We start from the raw sequence: 6,335 nt of genomic DNA, 5'->3' as shown, positions 1-6,335 counted from the left end.
TGACCATCGCATATTATCAGTAACAAAAATGTAAACGGAATACACAACACAAACCATCCAATTAACACCAAGTACTTCATCAATAAAACCAAGTTAGAGAAATTTATAAAAGCACTAAAAAGAGAATTTTCACGCCTAATCTCAGAAGATCACTATAATCAGAATCTCGACGACGGCCCAGCTTAGACAAAAACCTAGCCATCTGGTCATCAGTACAAACCGATACAGACTTTCTTGCTTCTGTGCTTTCATCAAGTCTGATAAAATCCAGCAACCAAACACTCAGAACAACCAATAAGCTAAACATCGATGGAAGAAAATCAACACCTTGGTAGAACGACGAATTAACATTCCTAAGAAAACGTGTTAACGCACTCCGACGACTATACCAAAGGACACACAATAACCAAGATTTGAGAGAGAGTAGAAAACGGAACTACTATAAAGCCTAATACAGCTATCAGTCAAAAATTACTAACGCGAAAACAGAATCATGGAAAAAATTCTGTACAGTTTCAACCGTGTCGAATCCTTGGAATTGCATATATAAGTTAGCAGCAAGCAAGAATAAGACAACACCTATATTATCAACTATCAAGAAAATAGACAGTATCTATACTAAAAACGGAGCAGAAACTGCAGCTATTATTATAAAGAAGTTCATTCGCGATGCTGATGAATCAACAGATGAAAAAATCCACAAAACTTACAAAGAATGAAAACAGACATAGACACTACTGACGAAGACTTATTTACGTCTAATTAAATCGCTTCACTATTAAGATCAATGGATCCAAAAAAAAAAAAAAAAAAAACCCTCCTGGAAAAGACGGAATAACCAGCGATATACTCTTCAGGTCGTTTCTCAAATTCCCGGAATTCATAACAACAGTTTACAACGAATGCCAAAAAAAGAGGTCGATTTCCTTCAATATGGAAACGCTCAAAAATTATACCCATAATAAAACCAGGAAAAGAAACATCTTAGCAAATACAGGCCAATCAGTCTCATAAACATTGCTGGTAAGGTCAGCAAAGGTTGGTCGATTGGTAGAGCCTCTGCTATTAATGTCTCACGCAAAACGTTAAGCTAGCTTGAGAGTGGTTAGTAGTTGGAAGGTGACCAATCGTTCGATGCTGTTGGCACACTCTCACTCGATGAGTCTTTGGACTTCCTGGAGGTGTCAAATAATAATAAATAATAATAATAATAACAAGGTGTTAAAAAAACTTTTCATAAACCAAATAATGCACTATGTCTACTCAAGAAACCTATTAAGCAGCAATCAATACGCATTTAGACCTCCGTCCAGCACAGCAGACGCAATTATGGAGGTTAACACTTTCATTGCCAAGCTGAAAATTGGAATTTCGTGTGGTAGCTAGCCAAATTTTTTTTATTTTTATTTTATTTAGTTAACGACGTCCATGCGATAACGCGTGATCTGCCGTTTGGTGAGAACTCGCATCGCGCGATATCGCGTGTTTGGCAATGAACATGTTAAAGAGTTCACAGCAAAAAAAAAAAAAAAAGACGTACTACTGATTTCACTCGATGTGCAAGGGGCCTTCAATGCTGCGTGGTGGCGCCAGCCATAATCAATAAATTAAGAGATTTAAACGACATTAATCTATTTAGTTTGTAGGGTGCACAGAAAGCATACGTTGTTATAGCGTTTCTTAGTATATTTCGGCATAGTCCTTTGTATGTTACTGTTTTTAGGCGAGTGAGAACTATGTCTTTTAACCTGTAGAGTTTGCGAGTTATTGTTCGGAGTTTACTTTGTAGATGGTTTATGTGGCTATTCCAGTTCATATCTGCATCGAAGTAAATTCCAACGTATCGTGATTGTAGTGGTTTTACTGTTCTGTATGTTTTTATGTTGGAGAGTGGATGCTGGATGGGTATATATTTGTTATCAATTGTTCGAGTCACTGGATTTCTGAATATCATTAATTTTGTCTTATCTGAGTTTAGGTGTATGGAGTTTTTGGTGAGCCAGTCTATGAGCTCCTTGCTCACTATACTCTTATCCAATTTCCAGGGATGATCTCTTGCACTGAAATATATTCTTTGTACTAATCATATAATCTTTTAAGTAACTTATATGATTCTAACATTTCTCCTGTTATTCGCTTATCAACTAATATCAAACTATCCTCATAGGCAGGTTTCTGCAGACTACTGACCATTTAGGTTACTCGCCTCTGGATCCTCTACACGACTTCCTTATCCAAAAGAAATCCAGCTGAACACAATAATCTAGATGTGGTAGTTTTAATGTTTAGAAAAACGAATAATAAAGTCCTTATAGCTTCCTATTAGTATCTTTAATAACCAAATTCTGCTAGCTAAGCTGGAAACTTTAGCAATGTATCCTTTAAAATTCAACTCTCTATATGCTACTACTGATACCTCAAATCCCTAACTTCATCAGTTTCTATAGACCACTTCCCTCAACCTAGCACACAGTTTAGAATTTTATTATGGCATAATTGCTTAAAAATGGCGCCAAAAACTCGTCGTAACAAGGAGGTAGCGACTAAAACTAAATTTGTTTCTGCTGAGAAGAGCGTTTGTCCTGAACAAAAGCACTGCTGATGATAATAATTTACCTGAGGATACGCTGACATTAGAAATAGCTCGGTTAATAGAAATTATTAGGAAATCTACCAGGGAATTAGAAAAGTTGGAAAAACGTTTGTCTAAACTTCGACAGGATAATAAAAAGGATGAGAACAAGAACGAGTAGGAAAAAACTGAACATCAAAATCAAAATATTAATAACAACAAGGAAAGTTAGTTAAAATCTAAGAAAAAAGAAGTGATATGGTATGGTGACTCAATTTTAAAATTTGTGCTTGCTGAGGGAATCACCACTTCTAGTTTCCCGGGAATGAAAATTAAAAATATGAGAAATGTAATTGAAAAACCAAAAAAGAAATGTAAAAGAAATGATAGTGTAGCTCAGTAGAAGTGGCATTTGCACTCTACAGCGCTTGACCGCACGAAGAAAGTATTTAGTGGTTCAAATCTAGTCGCCGACTAGAGGAACTTTTTCTAAGCCTTTTTTCGGCCGGTTCCCGAGTTAGTCGATCTCTGGCACGGGCTAGCGGGTTTTTTCTCCCGGAAACTCGGGTTTTTCGTCCCGTAAACTCAAGAAAATCGACCGTAGAACCCACACTATTTTCAGACATTAAAAATATTGTGATAGGGTTAGGGACCACCAGATGGCGGCACTTACTAGCTGCCTTCTTCACTGCGTACCGATGAATCAGTGATAGCCTTGGGCCAGCTATCTCTTTGATTGGCTACCAGTGGAGATTGAACTGCCCAGTCAGTGTCCAAACGTTAGGTAGGGTAAACGGCCTCGCCTACTCCCTATACGGGAACAAATAGGCGTTAGCTGATTTTTTTTGAAAGAAATGATAGTACTGGTAGGTGCTAATAATTTAAGTGGTTAGAAACGTAGTATGAAAGAAGATATGAAAGGTCTGTTGGAAGAAGCGAGAAAGAAATGTGAAAGAGTAAAAAATATAGCATTACTACCTAGATAGTAATGCTATGATAGTGTTAAGGATGACGATGATAGCAAATGATTTCACACGCAGGCTATGTAGAAGATATGGATGTGAGTTTTCAGATGTGTGGGGTGTGTTTGATGGCAGAAAAGATTTGTATAACAATGATGGCCTGCACTTGAATTCATTTGCCATCAGAAACCTTGAGAAATTACTTCTTGTATGAGACACCATGCAGAGAGTCAGGGAAACTAGATCATCAATGGAAGAATGGGAAAAATGTGTGTAAAAGTCAGCTATGGTATACAAACGTGATAACGATATCAATGCCTTTGAACATGGTAATGTATGTGGCGAATGGAGTGGAAAATTGTGTTTTGGATTCGTGCCTTTTAAGTATGTCTGAGGAGGGAAAAGAGAAAATTCTAGAACAAGACCAAATAGATTGCATATCTAATTATAAGAATAGGCTAGGTCGTAATTTATTATGTCTATACACAAATGCCAGGAGCATTAGAAACAAAGGGGTTGAGTTTGTTCCTTTATTGAATACGATATGGCCTAAGATTGTTGTCATTAGTGAAACCTGGCTATCAGAATCAGATATGGTAAGTGGGATCGAGTGTAACGGATATAATATTTTTAGGAATGACAGAAGAGATAGGAGATGAAAAGGAGTGCTGCTAATGATATCAGATGACTTAAGTCCAGTTAGGATAGAAATTCAAGGAAACAATGATGGTAACAACATCCCACTTAGCAATGAGCTTGAGTCTATCTGTTGTGAAGTGGAGGTTAACAGAATGAAATATATGGTGGGGTGTTGCTACAGACCTGGTGGATCAGTTGTAGGGGACGAAGAAATTTAGCCTTATGGGTACCAAACGAATGATTATTAATGAGTGTCTTTAATTTTCCAAACATTGATTGGGTAGAAGAGAAATCTCATGATAAGCAAGAACATGAATTGATTGAATTGTTGCGAGACAACTTTCTCAAGCATCACGTGAAGGAACTCGAAGACAAAGAGTGGTGGATTTGCTCATATCGCCAAAAGAGATCTCTGTCAAGAATATGGCTATTTTACCGCCAATTGATGACAGTGTTCATGCTGTTCTTTCTTGGGAAGTTTCTACTTGTATTGAAGCTCCAATTAAAACAGGCGCTACATGCTGAACTACAAAGCTAAAAATTATGATCAACTTAGAAGAATACTATCTTTGGTCCAATGGTATCAATTATTGAAGGGAAAAAATGTCAGCAATACATAGGAATCTTTGAGAAAGTGCTTGAATGAGGCGGTATCTCAATGTATCCCTAGTGTTCGAAGAATAAATAGGTTGGGAGTGAAATGGATGTGCAACCTTATTAAGCAAGAGATCCACAAGAGGAAGGTAATGTGGAAAAAAGATCGTGAGAATAGGAGTATGAAAAAAAATTGGCCATGCAAGCTAAAGGCAATCCAAAAGAATTTCATCGTTATGCCGCAAGCAAAAGAAAGAATGAATGTGGAAAAATAACTTTATTGAATGCAGATGGTACACGCGCGTCGGAAGCTAAGGCGATTGTTCAGTTAATGGGTGCTTACATTGCTAAGATATGTCAACCAGGTGTATGTAGCATGGTGCACAGTACTACTGCTATGTTGGATGAAGAGTTAGAGATTCATGAAAATTATGTTGAAGAGTTTTTGCATAACCTGGTTAAGAATTTATCAATACACAGATGGAATATCAGCCCGTTTGATAAATCATAGATTTAGCAAACGGGCTGATATTCTAAATTCTGCTATGCCAAATCTAAATCTGAATTGGCTAGGCCTTTCACACATTTGTATAACTTGAGTCTCAACTCAGAAATGATACCACAGGAACGGAAGGAATGTATGATAGTTCCGTTGCTCAAGGATTGTGCAAAAACTGATGTCTAACTACCGACCCATTAGTATCTCTGGTGTGGTAGTAAAATTTTAGAGAAAGTTACCGGTAAGAACTCGTATACAGAAATGCTTAGACAAGCATTCTGAAGGAAGGTCATGTTTTAGCAATTTGCTCATATTTTATAACAATGTTACGGCCGATTTTTTATATATAATCTTTGTCAAGTAGCTTTATTTTAACTGATGGTTCTAATTCATCAATTAGATGAATTAGAACCATCAGTTATAACCTAGTCTGTAACCTTCATTTTAGCTTACTAGTTTGTATTCCCTGAGGATGCCAATAGAAAAAATTGGCGAAACATGTAGGAGGATAAAATAAAGCTACTTGTCAAAGATTATATATAAAAAAAGTGTAATAGTCTTATGAATAATTGTCAAGAAAAAATTCAACATAATGTTACGGCCGAGTTTGATAAAGCGAATGGGTACACTATGATAACGATGTATTTTTCTAAGGCATTTGATAGAATACCACACGATAGGGTGTTGCGTAAACTAGAGAATATGGGATTGGAATATAATTTATTGACTTGGATCAGGGGATAGTTGACAGACAGATATCAAAAAGTGGTATACAGTGGTTGTGAATCTGAGAGATTTCAGGTAACCAGTGGTGTACCTCAGGGTTCAGGTCTTGGGCCATTATTGTTCAATCTATATATTAATGACATCGACCAGAGTCTATCATCAGATTTGCAATTATTTCTATTATTATTATTATTTGACACCTCCAGGGAGTCCAAAGACTCATCGAGGGAGAGTGTGCCAACAGCATCGAACGATTGGTTCCCTTTCAACTACTAACCGCGCTCAAACTTACTTAACTGAGTCATTAGTGGCAGAGGCTTTACCAATCAACCAACCTTTACCG

This window comes from Typopeltis vanoorti, chromosome 23 (genome assembly GCF_054136105.1).
Source record: "Typopeltis vanoorti isolate ZY-2024b chromosome 23, IOZ_Tvanoo_1.0, whole genome shotgun sequence".
NCBI lineage: Eukaryota > Metazoa > Arthropoda > Arachnida > Uropygi > Thelyphonidae > Typopeltis > Typopeltis vanoorti.
The sequence above is the reverse complement of the archived record's forward strand: the minus strand, read 5'-3'. Positions refer to the sequence as shown.